We start from the raw sequence: 18,370 nt of genomic DNA, 5'->3' as shown, positions 1-18,370 counted from the left end.
GCCACCTTTTACAGTTACTTGTTTCTGTTAAGCCCTATTATTCAATCTTGCCCTTGAAGTTGTTATTCGTCGTGATATCTTCAAAAATAGGTGCACTTTCTGGCATAAACTGACTATTTCTGGTCACACCACGCTCTGAGTGTGGTTTAGTTACGATTGGAGAAAGCTGCTACTGAGCTTAAACATGAGAAATCAAAGCATGGGAAAACGAAGTATATTTTTACCAGAAATAGAAGAAGATTGAATAAAAGAGGACGTGGACTAACTGACGAATTCTAACTCCTGCGATAAGGGCTTTGGATAATGAACGGTTAGATTCTATCGCCGAAAAGTAGGCGAATTTGGTAACAATTAATGAAAATAATTAATAAAATGCACTAAAATGCCTAGGCAATAAAAAAAATGCAATATTTCTGTTAGTAGACACTTTCTTGATCATACAAATTATGCATTTTATATTCATTGGCAAGGTCATTTCCAGACATCTTCTATCTCCCTTCAGATCAACAGGTTGCATGTGGTCGTTGCTTTTAATATTTACCTTTACTTTAATACTTTTCATTTAATATTTATAATAAAAACTAGTGTAATTCTGCTCAAATATTCTCTTATCTGAATCACTCACACGGCTCCCTAAAACAAATTTACCTGGTTCAATATTGTATTGACTTGATATTCTTAATTCAAGAAGTTCTAGACTCAAGATTGTATTGCAGGATAGGTTTTATCGGAAAATGTGAATAGTTTTCAGTTTTTGTGGACAGTTTAAACATAAATGATGGAATCAGATCAATGATGGAATGCTGCACTGTATTCTAAACATCCACACCGATTCAGTTCAACAATACTTCCTAAATAATCGACTTATGGTAAGGCAATGATCTAAGTATTTCTCTTCTTCTGCAACTGTTTTTGGCCGTTAAACTTGAAATTACCAAGTAAATTCAGTAACCCTAAAATAACTGTCTTTGACTTTTATTCTCGTTTCTGCCAACTACTCCTGTCACTTCCAAGTCTCTCCTTGATGTCTCATAAAGAAGCTTTGGTCATCCTCTTAGTTGTTTTTAGCTATGATCTAGCTTTCAACACCCTTCTTGCTTTTCTGCCTCCCAAGAGACATGCTCAAATCATTTCAGCTGTCTTTTCGAATTACTTTTTAATTCTTCAGTAATACAAAGTTTTTCATTGGGATTTAGAGGCTTTACTTCCGTTCATCTTTTAAATAAATTCTGTCTTTTTCGCTGTTTTCTCTCAGGTAATTTAACTTAGATATTTAAGAGATCTCAAGAACAGATGTCTTTCTGGAATCAGTATCTACATACGAGTATATATATTTAATTCTAAGTTTCATTTAGAAGTACATATAGGTTGATAGATTTACTTCTCTTTTTTTCAAACGATTGCAGAACAATTGGAACAAATAGATTTATATGTAACACTTAATCCATATGATTTACATAAATAACAACTGGTCAAATTTACATATATTTGTAAAGATGTATTCAAATTTTATGTACCGTTTTGTATAGTTTAATTCACACGGAAGATATCCATAAATTTGTTTCAAAATCATTTACTAAAATATCAGTTCAACGATAATAGCACCGACTCTCAGAGGTAATGTTTAAACTTATTGAATATTCATATAGGTGAACTTAACCCCTCCACCCACGCGAGTGCCTCACCGTCTAGTTTATATGTCTAGATTTAATAGCTTTTCCAAACTATTTTGTACAATACCATTATCTTTTAACTGGGAAAACTTATATTGCCAATTTTTATCTTCTTCTATCTCTGTTAAGAGAAGTATTGCTATCGAGATCAATTTTCACAAATATTGTTTTTTTTCATAAGATCTCTTATGTCCAAAAAAGTGTATTTAAAAAATGTCTGTACATTAGCTCAGTGATTCCAGACTAGGTAATCGATTGATTGCAGTCGAATTGTTGAAACGAGCTTAGTAACATTAAAGGACCATCATACTTTGTTAAGGCATGAAAATATTTGGGCAGATGCTTCTTTTGCTTAAATATAAATATGTCTTTCTCACTCGGATGAGCTGATTAGTGTCTATCATGTATACACAACAGCCACTAGATTTGTTAGGTTATTGCTTTTAATGAGTTTGAAAACAAATTGAAGATTTCTATTTCATCCAGGTTAGTTAGATTATTTTGGTTGGAGAATGAAGTAGATAAGGTTTTGAAGTAGATAAGCAAAAAAAATTCAGCTTTATTAAGCAGTTAACAAAATAATAGGTTATCTATCAACCAGGACGAAGAAAATTCTCGGTTCTACATTAGAGTTTGCCAGCTACAATTTGATAGGGTGATGAACGTTGACAGTTTATGTTGAATCCTTGAATTATTAGTTTGCACTAAATTCAGTTATTTAAATTAAATTCAAGTTGCTCTTTTCGTTTTGGATTCCAAAATTTGTTGTAGAAACTCATTTAATGAAGAGTACAGTAATTCGTCTTATGGCTAACCATTGGCGAACTCAAGTTTTCTAAAAAGACAATCACAAATCCGTGTGCAATGATCGATGAAACAAGGCATTCATTTAAACCACCCAAATTTAATGAGAAAATAATCATCACCTTTATTACAAACAATATTGCTGAAATTGAAGAAAAACCATCAGTGAATCAGTGTAAATCTTTTGAAGATTCTTTTGCTTAAAGAATTCTTAACTCAGACAAAACCTGTAGCTTTTCTTTGATATTTCTTTCATGTAAATTAATTTTTCGGAGGGTTCACAGACGTAATGCTTCCTTCTAAAAGTAGAAGGTTACCATTTTGTAAGACTAGTAAGCACTGAGATTTACTGTTGGGATTCTTTACCACAGACCTGCGACATTAGTGTCTGAGTTTGAAGCATTGTGGGAGTGTAAGAGATAATAGCGTTTTCTAATTCCGTTGGAAATGAGGTTCTTGCACTCAACATGTTACTCAACAGTTTTTAGTAAGACGGTTTATCTGGCAAAAATCTTCTGCCCATTCATTTGCTATAATTGCCATTTTTTATTCTCGGTTAACCAAAATGTTTTCGGATTTTATGTGTCGGATGTATCTTATATTAGGCCGAACGAGTAGAATTGCAAAATCTGTTTAGAATCTCTCTGGTCTTTCTCTTACTACTATTCAAGATTATAACATACAAATTTTATTCAAATTTCGAAAATTTGAATCTTATTAAATTGTTATAATCATTTAGAACAGTTGATCAACTTTTATATAACTGTCCAACCGGGCAGATTTAGTTCAGAAATTTATAGCCCACAATAACTTCTGAACTAAAATGAATTAAACTCTAAATCCTATGAAGTATGAACCATTAATTCAACAAAATATCGCCAAAAAAGAATTTTAGTTATATTGTTATACAAAGAAAATGCCAAAAAATAGAACTAGATATTAATACAATATGGTACAGTAGTATCCGATTCCTGTGTACGCCCTTTTCTACAAAAAGCCCACAATGGACCCAGAAGATTGATTTTACTTTGTGTGGCCTGCCATGTGGCATTTCGCCTTCTTTTCATGAACCTTCACAAAACTTGGCCTTCTGTTTACCAACTTGATTGCAACAACTTCTCTGACATTTCAGATTTAGTTACTGGGTCAGAAATTTTGTGTACACACTTTTCTTTCACTCGAATTCGAATTTTTGCTAAATGTTGTCTTTAATATAAGTTTATTACGTACACAAATTCGCTTCAAAAAGTTTAAGATATACGTGTGAATGAATGAATTTAAAAAGATAATCGTCGCAGTCCTTTTAAAAAGGAAATCTCTAAATCTGATGAATCAATTCAATAAAGTGACACTTTTGTAGTTACTTTTTTGATCAATTTTCACTATTATAAACCAAATTGGTAGCCCTTTGACAGGCAATTTTGCTTTAATTTTGCACAAACCTGTTCTTAATATTCAGTGTAACTCAAAACGGACAATTATCGATGAAATCTAGAAATCGAAAAACAAAACGATTATAATATCTACTTCTAATTACTAGTACAGTAAGAAAAAAAACTAGGTTACTTATCAGAAGATATAATAGGTGCAGAATATTATAGTTAGAAGTGGTACGCGTAAATAAATTTTTGCATATAACAGCAAAGAGCAGAAAATAGCCAGCCTATCAAATAAGAGTAATATAGTCAATGTATTTTTAGAGAGATTTGTTTATATGCATGGAGTCTGTTTTTTGGTTATAATTCTCTCAGACAGTGGCCCAATCATTTGTAAACTATTTTGATTGAAACGCAGTATCGATTTTCAGCCGCCTTCAGCTCACTAGTGTGAAACTTTCGAAGTACTTCTCAAAACAATCTCTCTCTCAGGGTTTTGAAGATTTTACTAAAAGTTCAGTTCGCTTAGCATTTACAGTTAGTGTCAATGGGATTGAAATTTGAATTTTTAGTAACACTGTTTTATTGCACATCGTATAATTACTAATTCATAATTTTCAAATACTCTAGTCCTACAAAGATTCTTAAATTTAAGTAATCAATTTTGGAAATCAAATTACTATCTTGGGCACATTTATTAACCAAATGTGTAGAAAATGTTTGGTTTTTGTGAAGCCTTTTTTTCCACCTCAAACTGTAGAGCAATTCCTTAGTTAAATTCAAAGCATAAGTTTTTTAGGCTTTGAATAATTTTCCCTAATTTTTGCAAGTTATCTAAAAAGCATTTTAAGTTTATGTTTGATAACAGTAAAAAAAGAAAAAGTCAAAACAAATAAAATGAAATAATTTTATGATCTCCAGAATAAAATTGATTTAAAGCGTAAAACAATTCATAGAATGGACTAACGATTTTCTAAATAATTGCTTTTAGCCGATTGCAAACACAATCCACTCAAGTTCAGAAGATTAGCTCACAAATTAATAGCTCTGGAACTCTCCTATGAATGGGAAAACGTCAACAAGTAATCACCTTGGTTTAAAAAAAAAAGTGTTGAAAACAAAAGTATGGGTAAACGCGTATTTCTGATAAAAACTTAATATTTAAAAGTTGACACAATCAAGAAGTAAGAACTTTATCTTGAAGTAAGAGATAAATGAAAAAGAGAAAATTATTTATAGTTGGATTGTTGTTATTGGGCAGGTAATTCATGCAGTTGATTAAGAATAAGCTAGAATGTACTAAGCATTACTGTCAGGACCAAATTATATTTAGCAAGGTTTTTTACAGTTTAGAAAAGCAGCAGGTTTAATAAAAAGAAGCTTTTATTTGTGTGCAAAAAGTAGGCACCCTAAAATTGAAGTTACAGTAATTGAAACGCTTAGCAATTTGAGAAATGTAAGAATAACATTCAATATTTTCTAATTTGAGTTAAGGTTTTTCAATGGCAAATTTTAGCAAATGACTTCTAATTAAATAAAAATTATGGTGCCTCTCAATTGAAAGCAGTTTTTCCTGCGCGTTTAATAGAAAAAACTCTATTTTCTTTTAAGTCAATTTTAAATGGTTCTTTCCTAAACGTACTTCCCTAGGCGTGACTTTCGATCGTAAAAAAAACAACTTTTAAAACTGTGTCATATATTTTTCGGATTGACTGAAACAAAAACAGTAGTTCTATTTAAGGAAAAAGCGTAACCTATTGAGAAAAATTTCATGTCACTAGAAAACTCAAGTTTCAAACTTCCAATTGAATTCTTCCTAACATTCCATAGTTAGTAAAAAACATACTTCACTAAAATGAGACTTTAATTGGGTAACCACCACCCTAGAACGGCTCAAAAACTAATTTTTGTTGTAGAACAATTATTATAAAGCTAATTTCCATTAGAACAATTAGATTAGACTAGAATATCACTTTTGCCTATAATAACTCGATGAGGTTATAGAGCTGTTTGTATGTTGGCTATTGTCGAAGGTTAGATAAAAAAATTATCGGAGCTATTTCCGGAAAATCGTGAGAAAACCTAAGCTTGATATTTGACTTCCGGCCTCCGGACAGTGAGCTTTAAAAAGCTTCTAGAAAGAGAAAATCTAAGAGCCAGCCACTGGATTCGAACCCGTGCTCTACGCGTTGTCTACGCTGACCACTGAACCGGTCTGCACCAGAAGTGTCCTTAATCCAGTTTTCTCATAAAAATGTTTCAAACAAAGGTTATCGAACAACATGAGTGAAATGGGAATGCTAAGTTTGAAAAAATTGTTTTGGTAGTAAAGTAAAGTAATCGCCTATTTTTTCAGGCGGGGCTTAACGTCTAACTAGCAATTAGTTGTCGTGGACGGAGGCGACTAGCAAACATACTTTACTTGGTTGGGCAGTATTCAAAAAATGATAAAAAAGATTAGGGAAAAAATTGACGTGGCCACTACAACGTGGTAGAGAAATTCTGTAACAAAATATAGTTCATAGACAGATATATTTATAAAAATAAAAATCAGGGACGTTTCTGGAGCAAATTCGATAGCAAAAATTCGACAGATCGCAACAGTTTTCTCACCAACAGCAAGAGAAAGTAAAAAAAACTTATATAATAAACCATTTTTCACTTTCTCTTAATCCCTAGTAAAAGTAACTATTCTTTTCTCGCAGATTTTCGATATAGTTTTCACCAGGGGGGAAAAAAAAATTGTTTCATGTTTCTCTGAATACGAAAACACGGTACAAATAGGTCTGTATTTACGTGTCCTCAAAGAGATAAAAGGAAACAGTACAATTCACAATTCATTCTAATTTGATGTTTTATTTAAATGAACTCCGCAAGTTTTGGGCAAAAGAAATTAACCAGAAATGCCACTTTAATGTTTCAACTTTTCATCAATATTTGATGTTCTTTACTAGAAAACATAGGATTTTTGTTTTTTCTGCACTTGCGAAATTGAATAGTGTTGCAGAGAATTCTGCCATCTTTCAACTAAATAATAATAAAATTAAGGAAGAATTTAATTAAATTTCCCTCCTTTTTTGATAAAGGGTAAAGAAACCAGGCGCTTAATGTGTTATTCTATAATGAATAACACCCCAAAATGAACCCGCTCCCTCCCAAAAAAGGGTTAGAGTGAGTCCCGTAAATGTTGTACCTCAGAATCGTTGTTTAATAAATGACTTTTTAATATTGTCCAAAAGAAAAACTGCCCCAATAAAACTGGAAACTCGATTATCTTTAAAGTGACTCCAAGGTTCGGTGAAGTGCTTTACTAAATTCATAAATTTTATTACAATCTAAAAAATTCTTTTTATGGATTTATCAATTATTTGACCTTAAAATAACCGTAAATTATAGGCCAAAATTTGAATGCTAACGATACTTTGCTTAATATAAGTCTGGAAAGAAATAAGTTCCTTGAAATTGTTGAAAGTTTTTAATTTTAAAAGTGAAAAATATCAAGAGATTAGTATGACAATAACTTACCGTTGTGGGGGACGGACGACACAGGTTGAACACTTGGAGGATTCGCTACCCCCTTGTTGTCAATGTTCTTGCACGGATTAAGTTATTGTGCTTTCTTTTTTCGCAGGAAGGAAGTCTTCTGTAGTTTAGGTCTTACTTTCTTTAGCCTTGTATTTAGACCTTACAAAAAATTGCTTACTAAGGGTAAAATGTGTACCCTAATCTTTAGAAAACTAAAAACTGAGAACTAGTTATAAGTCCTTCCACCTTATTTAATCTAGTTCCCCCCACTAAGCAAGCCCTTATCGTTCAATTTTTGGCCCAATCCAATTTTAAGCTAGAAAAATGGCCATTTTGAATTATTAAAACATATTTTCTTTTTTGGAATTAACAAAAAAAATATGTATCTATATTGCCAATGATAAAAATAGGGCAGTTTCATTTTTATTTGTGGGTTAAACGAACATTACACTGTACATGTTTTTTGAGATTTCCTTGTAAAAGAAGGGGTAGCCGAAAAAGGTGACGATACCTCCATTCAAACCACTTAAACAGCCACCCACACATCTACAACCTCTTCTCTCTGAACGCACAGACTTACACACACATGCACACTCCAACACATTCTACCCATGAATGTACACCCCTCACTCTGAAGTGTCCCTAATACTTTGGCTCCCTGAGCCTCTCTATCAGCCAGTTTGACCCTAATCTCACGCAAGGTGTTCTCTGCCGGCTACCACACCATATCGCTGCGCTGAGCACATTGCGTACACCCTCCAACGGACACAGGTTAGCGCGTACTGGCGCCCCATTCGATCGAAACAACCATCTCTCCACGGCACCCCACCTTCGGCATCCCTACTCTTTAGTCAGCTTTCGTTCATCTAACCAGGCTTGCCAACATTTCCATCCCTAACTTTTATTTTGCTTCTTTTTTTTTTTTAACCCGCCCATTTTTTTTTTTTTTTTGTATTTCCGCGTTTCTAATACTTTCATCTTCCTTTCACTATTAGTAGTTGCAGTAATGCGATTGGGTCAAAATTAAGAAAAGCTGTAGGGATACCAGAGCAAAAGAATTTTTTAGCGCACCATCCAGCGGGTGTGGGTATGTGATTGGGAATTAAACTTATTGTAGAATAATTAGCATTTATTTTAGTCTAGATAACATTCTACCTGCGACGGTTGCAAACCAACATTAATATGGAATTCAGAAAAAATGGTAATAATCTCTGCTGTCCTTAATAGTACTGCCCTGAGAAAATTATTCAAATAAAACTTGAGATACACAATATAAGTAACGAGTTCAAAAGATTTAAAATACAAAATGTTGGAATTGTTTCGAGGAAATCCAAAATAAATTTGGCACTTCCGGTAGATAATTTTGACCAAAGTTTATTTGAACTGAGATATTCAATCTTTAGTTTGAACTGAATACAGACACAATCAAACAAAAAAAACTCATACAAAAATGCACTCAAAATTAAAAATAAAAACCACTTTTTCATGAACAGTGGATTTCATGAAAGTAAACTGTGTGTAAGCAAGTCCGCATGATAGTAATTCCTTCTTCTCGCCAGTGCAGCAAGAGGAAGTTCAAAACAAATAACGTAAACAGTTTCAAAACTATCAACAATAGCTTTTACATTTATCTTCATTCTTTTCAGATTCTCTTTTTCCTTTTTTAATTAATTTATTTTAAAGTCTCCTGAATTAAGCAATCAATTGTTCCGGACATTACCTATTTTATCGTTGCCTTCTAAATATTTTCTTAGTGCAAGTTGCTCGTGCAAACAGTTTACATTATCTCATTCTCTTCCCCTAATTCTGCCGCTTTAAACCTCTTCGTAAGCAAGTTTTTTTCTTTCCAAGATGATTATTATTATTTCATTTGATTGCATTAAATTCAATAAGTGTACTTTGTGGATGGTTTAAAAACGGAGGAAGGTTATTACAAAGCGACGGCACCGTAGGAGGCGCATTAGAGATCCTTCCATCTTCTGGCAAATGCCGCAAGTGACAGCTGAGTTTCTTCAGGTACTATCCAGCCGTGGAGCGAAACCGTCCATACACCAAGTTTACTTTTGCTAAGGATAAGAGGAGCCCCGTAAGTCTTACAGTTCTGTTCAGATTTTTTCGCCAGTCACAATACCCGCCAGTTTGTGCTCTTCGTGTAAAGGCTGATCGTTACCATTAATGAGAAACGTCCCAATAAAGTTACTGCAGTTGTCCTTGTTAAGTTGTCGGTTATCTTATTATCATTGTTGTCTGTTTCTCCACATTTTAAGTCAGTTTGCGATTATCACTTCTGTACAATACTCTTTACTTATTACACAAACACACATTGAAACCGTTTCAAAACGAAGTTCTAGAAACTGCAGTTTTTAAAAGAAAATTTTGCACTATTGCAAACCACTTCGAGCAAAAAATAAGTAATTAAATTGTTTATTTCAGGACACATTTGTTTAATTAATAATTTGTCTGGGTTAATATGCAAAACTAACAAATCTTATTATTGATTTTAAAGGTTGTTGGCCGTCCCCTAGCTGGAGTACACTCAATTATTTAGAAACTACATTGATTTCTCTTATATGCTCTAATTGTGTTTAATATGTTCTACAGGTTTATGTCATTTAAAATCTGACAATTAAAAAAACAAAATTTTGGTGTTTACACGTAAATGGTTTTAACTTTCTGAAATTCACACTAATCTGAAAATTTATAAACTACAAAGATCTCTAAATTTGAAATGTTTGCTTTTTATAAAAGTTTGCAAATAGAAGAATTCACATCACAATAAATTTTTGTAAATGAAGTATAACGGCAGTAATAAAGTATGACTGTAATATTGTAGATCAGAAGTCGGCAACCTATTTTAAGTAGAGAACCATTTTTCTTTAAATAATTTTAATAATTCTTACCAAGAGCCGCAAGGATGATAGAGTAAACAACTCTCTATGTTAGATCATTTGTATTCGCAAATTATTATTTTATGATATTCAATAACTTTTAAATATTTATTTTTACATATTGCAAAGTAAATAAACAAATAATAACTAAACCTGAGTTTGAATGAAAAGGCGGCAATCTTATATAATTATGTTATTTATTTTAATGTTGTATAATTCTATTCAATTTCACAACAATCACAGTAAAAATTCTTTTTTGAAAAAATATCTTTACTTAAATAAAAGAAATTTTCATTAAAATATACTATATATTTTGGACAGGCTGAAGAGCCGCAAATTTTGGATAAAAGAGCCGCGGGTTGCCGACCCCTGTTGTAGACCATCTTGATGTTTTTGACGACTTTGTTTAGAAAACAAACAAACTCTGTCGATGGTCGTATATACGAAATTATACAAAACACTGCTTCAGGGATCTTGCTGTCCCTGAAGGTATCCTAACCTAACTAGATTAACAAACACTTGCACTGACATTCTTAACAATCACACCATACTAAAAACATAAAAGAAAACCCTCCAGGGTATCAGGTATTTGCTGTGAGATGATCAGAAATTTGAGCGCTCATGACAGATTCCGGAATTTGAAAAGGCATTGTTAGAGCCATTATCTAGAAAACAGGAAAATCTAGTCTGTAAAGTGGTTATCCTAGAAAAGGAATTTGCACCGGTAAGTTCTCAAGGTTCATTCGTAGTGTTAAAAGAAAACACAAGTTTTGTGAGTCCCTAAAAGTTGGTATTTATTTTGATATCTACAAAATATTTACACATTCACAATGAATTCACAATGAATTCACATTCTTTTAAAAATTAACTTTTACCATTTCTTGGAGCTTCGTCATGCTTTCCAGATGAAAAGTAAAAAAATGGATACGAATAGCCACACTTACAAAGAAAGAAAATCCTTAGAAACGTTTATTCCTGAAAAACTGTAGGAAACTAAGATAAAAAGCTTTTGTTTCATTGTTTTTTTTTTTTTTTGAACCTCTTCTAATAAGTTTGCAAGGCAAAATTAGGCCAAGTGGGGTAGCAATAGTTAGTTCTTTTTTGAGAGGGGGGGGGCTTTAACAACTCTAAATAGTCGGAAAATAAATTAGTTTTGTAAATGCTGGTTAAAGCGAGGAAATTTATTGTCTTGTGCAGTGGGGCTGTTTTTTTCCTTGATTGATGTTTTACTTACATGCTAGTTCAGTCTACTTTCTTGATGGTAATTCGACTTTACCTATCGATTAATTCACTTATCTCTTGGTTCAATTTAATTAGTTTAACCCAGATTCTAATTTCTCTACCCTCTATTACTTTTCCCGAATTGCAGATAAGAAGAGATAATAAATTTACACAGATTGTCTAATTTGTTCTTAACAGCGTTAGTTTTCACCTACGTGTCTCTGAAAGGTCTACTTAGAATTTATAACAAAAAAAAAGACATTTGACGTCAATGTTATGCCATAATGGAAAGATACTAATAAAAGAACCGTGACGTTAGCGCTATAGAGAAATTGACTAAAATCAATATTCGTATAGAAAAAGTGCAAACCCATAGTGATAGGGCTTCTATACATCTGAAGATCAAATGAAATCCTGTAACAAACAGTAAAATAATTTAGATCTGGACAAAAAAGAAATAGGAGAGTTTCTCTAATTTATTATTACAGAGATGCTGTTATCGTTCAGGCTTATCGCTTTTGTTTTAACTTCTTTCGATGAAACTGATTTAAACGAGAGGATCTAAGGGCGTTCTTGCTCTCCTCAAAAAATCTTTTATCAAAATGGGAAGTATAAAACTAGAATTATAGAGAAACCAACTAAAAATTCACTATAAATTCGCAACGATCCGTTATCACTGCAATAGTTGCAGTAAGGAAAGTTGTGCTCGCTTGTTTCAGCCAGTAAAAGCTTTAATTACTTTATTTGCTTTGAAAGTTTGTTTCGTCTTAATTGCATTCATCATCCGTAACACCCAATGAAAAATCATAAGAATGATAATAAAAGACAAAAAGCCGACATAATTAGCTAACTTAATAAACAAGATCAGCTACAACGACTGCGCAGATGCGTACATTGTACAGATTTCACAGCATCTGTAGAACAGAATTGAGTAACACATGAGTAAGAAGTAGAAAAAAACAACTAACTTAGCGTTATACGCCATAACAAACCACCATCAGGTGAACACCAACAACCCTAAAATTACGGATAAAGAGTTGAACACAAAAGAATAGAAGTTTTTACGTCTGAAATTTAAGTTATTAACAGATATATCTATTTTATTTTATTTTTTAAGTAGGTTAAGCACACCAGATAAATATTAATTTGTTTAAGTTACATTTAAAAATTAACGATATAAAAAAAAAGGAGCCTAAAATAACATGCAAATATATGGCACAATAAATTTTATTATAACCAATTCTGTTTCCCATCTGAGATCGCTTCTGTTCTTCTTCAGCATTATCTATTTTCTTTTTCTTTTTTGGAGGTAGGACAATCTCCTGATGGATTGTTTTTTTTTTCTTATGTACGTGCAGATAACTGGTTTCACTAGAGTAACCAAGATGGATGAACAGCCAAATTGTAACAGGTCACGGATCTACCGCCGGGCAGTACCATCTCGGAATAAATAAATAATTTACAATAAAATTATCATTTATCATTTTATTGTCACAATGAATCTGCAGGGACTAGAAAGAACGCAAGTATTTACTCTACGTCTTTACTCGAAAATCTTTCCCCTTGTAATAAGGAAATGTTTCAATCGTTTACCACCGAAGATATTTATTTTGAGGCCATCTTGACAAATTTTACTAACTATTCTTAGTTGTACACATTTAATTTCCAATTGGTGATACGATAGTATACTGTTCTGATAGGGTAGTTAACTACATTTCATTTTCTCATGAACACCACCAAAAAAAATTGTTATCCGAGCTGCAAAACGAAAGTTTATTTTTGAATAAATGTTTGATTATGCCTTCAGCATATCTAATTTGTCAATTAAGGGTAGTAATGCAAAATAAAGATTTGCTATGAACGCTCAGAATCGATTCACACAACAAGCAGTAACAACAGAGAAATTGAAAACATAGAAAACTGATAACCATCGCATGAATTGTGGCATATTTTTGTAAAATATACAAAATGTCTTCAAATATAACCACTTGATTAATTTGAAAGTCAATAATCGTAAAAGTAACAGGCTGCATTGTGCTACACTCTTTTATACTGCAGAAGTTGACGAACTATCGTATTGAGATACATATTGGGATATTTACTCACCATATAACTTCTATTTATTAAAGATTAATTTCCATAATAAACAGTGTCACTAATCGTTAGCTTATTTGTGAACTTTAAAGCGAAGAAAATGTTCCAATTAAGGAAACTGAAGGATAGTTTCAAATTAAGAACGTTGCGAAATGAATATGAAAGCGTTTCGACTGAAATCAAGTACTCATAGAATGTGAGGCATCATTGCTCTTCCATCTCTGAATGTATTTTAATAGATCAGTAAAATTCTGAAGCAACTAACTTAAGTTAAAGTTTAAAAAGAACAGGCAGTGTCAGAGACATTACCGCAAAGCTTAATACCGTGTAAACATTTTTTAAAAATGACACATTTATTGCATTCGTAAGTTTGTTTCTTGAATGATTGATAATAAGCTTAATATTTTTAAACTTTTTTGATTACTACATATTCTCTCTCATTTGAGACCAAATGTACAGTCTCAAATTAGCTCCTTTCGTCGATGAACTGCAACTGAAGGGCACGCCAATGTACTTTACTTCTGGCCATCATTATGGATCATTCAATTTAAACTTCAAAATTACATTTTATCAAAATAAGATTTCTTCATTTACCTATTAGAAAAGCAGGTAATTTTTATAAATGTAATTTATCGAGAAAGAGAGCTTTTCACTTAAGGTGAAGTGTTATTCTGGAAATTTCGGCGTGGCTAGTCATTTTCTGGACAAAAGTATAAACCTTGTGGGATAGTTATAAAGTGAGTTTCTAGATTTCCCTTCATAATATTCTAATTTTCTAGAGAAGGTTAAAAGAAAGGTAAGCCTATGCACATGCGCGCACATTTTAATCATTTAATAGATTGCGTGTTGTACCATCAAGTTATTGGACTATTAAGTCTAATTTGTGTAGGCTTCATTAAGGTAGTAAAAATGGCAAATTCTATTTCATTTCCATATTTAGATGGAAATGCATTATATCTATACTTTTTGCATACGTATAGATAAGTACCTTCTATTTGAATTTTTTTTCCCAGCAAAATCCATTTTAGAGCAAGAATGGGCTTCACTTTGAAGTGCCATTCAGTATTATGTAAGGCTTCATAATCTGTTTAGTGTAAGTATAAAAATACTATAGAAAAACGACCGGCGACTGCGACTTCATCGAATTGGTTGTTAGATTTTTTTAAATTATTTTGATTGTAGATGGTAATTCGACTTTCCCTATAGATTTTTCTTTTAATTTGAATTCTCGCCGGTATATTTTATTCTTATTTTAAACAATTTCAAGTAACATGTAAGTAAATTGTACGGTTCTAACAACTGAATCATATTTACGGCGTATCTAGCCAAAATTAAGATCAAAAAAACACCAGTCCACCGAAAGTGAAACTTAAAAAAAAAATCTTTTAATGGATTTCCATAATTTCCCATCGGAATTTAAAGGTTTCAATCGAAATCGGTGTCAATACATAATTCAAAAATTGAAAAATCGACATGTTCCAATTTGACACTTAGGTTCCAACCAAGATACCCTACAGTAAACTGTTCGGCAGAATCAGCTTAATGAAAATGCCCCTGACTTTTTGAGATTTTTCTAGAACATGGCCACAGACTAAGATCTTTGCACTATGTAGTTCAAAAAATAGGGAAAAATACCAAATCTTACTTAGTTTTGCAGGGATTTCCTTAATTTCTGTTTATAACATTGTACTTTAATGCCAAGCCTATATTATACAATCTTGGTCGCCTAGTTTCGTTAGTAGAGATTCATAAACCAGGGAAAAACACCAAATCTTACAGGAATTTCCATAATTTCTGTTTCTAACATTGTACTTTAACGCCAAACATAGATTGTACACATTAGGTCGGCTGGTTTTGGATATGAAGATTCAGAAAAAAGGGAAAAATACAAAATCTTCATTAGTTCGGCTGGAATTTCCATAATTCCTGTTTCTATCATTGTACTTTAATGCCAAACTTGTATTTATACAAATTAGGTCGGCTGATTTTGGATGTAGTACATATTTGAATATAGAAGATCCATAACTTTTAAATGGATTATACTGGATTTAAGGGCACTTTTGGTGTATTATGAATTATAAATTTTGAATCGTTCTCTGTTAGGTGGAATTCCCAAAATGGCCAGAATATGGAAAACAAACGAGCTATAACGGAGAAAATCAAGGATAAAATATTATTCATCCTGCTTGGAGATATCAACCTTACGCTATTTTATTCAGCATCACAGACAGCGAGCTCTCAGCAATGATGTGAAGCCGCCCAGAAACCAGATAGGCATTTGTCTCGCCATATTTGTGCGCCTTATATTTGAATGAAAGGATCAAGGACTTCCTTTCAATTTCTGCAAAATCTGGTCTGATTATTCACATGACGTTTTCTTCTTTCCGGCAAAAATTCTCAAAGTTATTATTCAAATAATGTTTATATTGTGAAATAGTTAAACTCATCTGCCCAATTGTCAGGTCACTGAAGTTAATATTTATATATTCATAAATTCTGGGCCCAGGCAACACTCAAGCTCAAGAAATAGTGTGAAGACAAGTCTAGAAAAGAATAATGTCCTGAAAGAATTACAAATGGCGAGTACAGCTTTATCTCAGAATATGATGGCTTTGCGATGTGTATCTGAAAGGAAAAGAAATGACATTGCAATTGATTCTAGGTCACAGAACAATCTTTGGAAATGAGTTGTTTAATTACAGATAAATTGCAGCATGATTTGGCAAGTCAGTGTAGAAATGCCAAGAGTATGTTATAGTCCTTGCTAAACTGAATGAAATGTGGTGTTGCTTCTTTTTTTCTTTTCTTTTAGGATAATCGTCAGTGAGTGAGTGTTTTTGGGTTGAGGTTTAGTAGCGGAGGATGCTGGAGGGACTGAGTGTAACAAATTCAAGAAACTAAAAAATTAAATTAAAAAAAAATTATTGAAATAGAATTTTATTTAAAAGCAAATATTGAGAATTCAATATTTCTTTTTTTTTTTTTTGAGTTTATAATCAATCTTATGATCTTAATCAGTTTCTTTTCCTATGCCTTGCTCAGATTTTTATTAAGTTATTTTAAACAAAATTGTAACTGAACAGATTTTGGTTTCTTAATAAACAATTAATAGGATATTTTTAACTTTCACTAACAGAGTATAAAATGAAGAAAACAAAGAACATTATCAATTTCAACTAGTTAATTTCCTCATACTTGCTAAACTTACTTCTGTATACTTATTCGTAAAAAGGAAATGAAAAAAGGCAACACTTTTTTATCATTCAGTGTACATACTCTACAATGTCTGTTTTACTTCAAAGGAATATTAACCTTCTTGAGCAGTATTGCGACCGCTGGAACCTTAATCTCAATCTTACTAAATCTAAAGTACTGGTTTTTAAGAAAGGAGGCCGTCCAGCTGCCCGTGAGCGTTGGTATTACAAAGGCTCACGCTTGGAGAATGTAAATTAGTATAAATACTTGGGAGTAACATTAACTCCACGCCTCTCTTTTAAGCCTCACTTTGATGATAAAATTTCATCCGCTAAAGCGGGAATTAATAGTATCTGGTCTCGCTTTATCTCTGAGAATGAGGTTCCATTAAGTGCCAAGCTTCAAGTCTTTAATGCAGCTTCACGTGCGGTTGTCTGTTATGGATGTCAAGTTTGGGGATGGGAAAAATTTGACGCTCTCGAACAATTTCAGCGGTATTTTATTAAAAAACTATTTGCACTCCCTTCCTGTACTCCCAATTACATTCTCCATATCGAAACCGCCATGGACCCTTTATTCCTCTTTACTTTACACCTGCATTTTAAATATTGCCTTAAAGTATTAGCCCTACCCTCGTTTCGACTGTCTCGTATTGTAGCTCTCGAAGTAATTAAGAGAAACACAGCTTTCTTTGGACGCTGGAAGAATCTTGCCGAGAAATACTCTGTGGAGTTTGACACTTCATTGGCCAGTCACGATCAATGGCAGTCACAACTATCGTTGTTAAGAGCAAAAATCCTCGCAACCTCTAGGGACGAATCTGTTAGAAGAGCTGAAAATACGGAACGTTTCCTCCTCTACAGGGAACTGACTACTATTAAAGTGGAATTTGGGGCCTATTTTGGTAAGAATCTGGATAACAAAAGTAAGTTGATTGATTTGAGATGGTTCTTCCGATTGAGAGGCGAGTTAGTAAATTTGGGTAGTGTGCCGTGGTTAGACAGCGAAGAAGATAAGAGACTTTGTACATTATGTACGTTTGGAGTGAGGGAGGATCTGTTCCATTTTTTGGCAGAGTGTCCGAGATTAAATGAACTTCGCATTAAATATATGGGATGCTCTAATATTTCCGGACCCCAGATTGTTCAGTTGCTATCCTCTCTAGACTATCACCCACTTGTAAAATTTTCCAGAAAAGCATGGAGCCTTAGAATTAAAATTCTTAAAGGAGACGATTCTTCCATTCAAAACTTTTAAATCCATAGTTATTTTAGTTAGAAGTGGTCAGTTTATTTTTTTTCAATTATGAAATCAACACAATGATAACTTTGCATTTCATTGTCAGAGTTTGCTTGTTTCTTCTTTTAATTATTTTTATGTCTGTATTATTACCTATATTGCTCCTTCTATTTTTTACTTTACATTATAAAATTTGGTGAATATATTATTTAATGTTTCTTTCACTGTTACATGACATCATTTTTTCTTTTATTATTACTATTATTATTATTATTAATTATTATTTTCTTCTAATGAATGTACCAACTCCTGCAGACGGCTATTAGCCATGCAATATTTCCTTATATTTTAATTT

General features: G+C 32.5%; 1 protein-coding gene and 1 long non-coding RNA gene across 7 annotated transcripts in view; one reads left to right on the top strand and one right to left on the bottom strand.

The window, feature by feature from the left end:
* Nucleotides 1–8,185, bottom strand: part of Shab (potassium voltage-gated channel shaker cognate b) — a 103,967-nt gene extending 95,782 nt beyond the window's left edge. For 3 of the 4 annotated variants that reach the window (XM_074119167.1, XM_074119177.1, XM_074119170.1), the window contains exon 1: nt 7,379–8,184. The gene's annotated coding sequence lies outside the window, so the exon portion shown is untranslated. Of the gene's footprint in view, nt 1–7,378 lie in introns of all 4 variants that reach the window. The other variant, XM_074119185.1, reaches the window with a different exon arrangement.
* On the top strand, nt 1,516–18,159 carry LOC141449824 (uncharacterized). 3 transcript variants are annotated; one of them, XR_012455728.1, is made up of 4 exons: nt 1,516–1,617; nt 4,845–5,114; nt 5,202–5,309; nt 15,685–18,159. It is a non-coding gene; the product is annotated as an uncharacterized lncRNA (long non-coding RNA). The 3 variants fall into 3 exon arrangements; XR_012455729.1 differs by lacking the exon at nt 15,685–18,159 and adding an exon at nt 12,846–13,639; XR_012455727.1 differs by lacking the exon at nt 15,685–18,159 and adding an exon at nt 9,980–10,210.
* The last annotated feature ends 211 nt before the right edge of the window (nt 18,160–18,370 follow it).

Source organism: Rhodnius prolixus, unplaced genomic scaffold (genome assembly GCF_049639745.1).
Source record: "Rhodnius prolixus isolate KJV_2025 unplaced genomic scaffold, Rpr scaffold_1, whole genome shotgun sequence".
Classification (NCBI taxonomy): domain Eukaryota; kingdom Metazoa; phylum Arthropoda; class Insecta; order Hemiptera; family Reduviidae; genus Rhodnius; species Rhodnius prolixus.
This window is presented reverse-complemented; position numbering and strand designations above follow the sequence as displayed.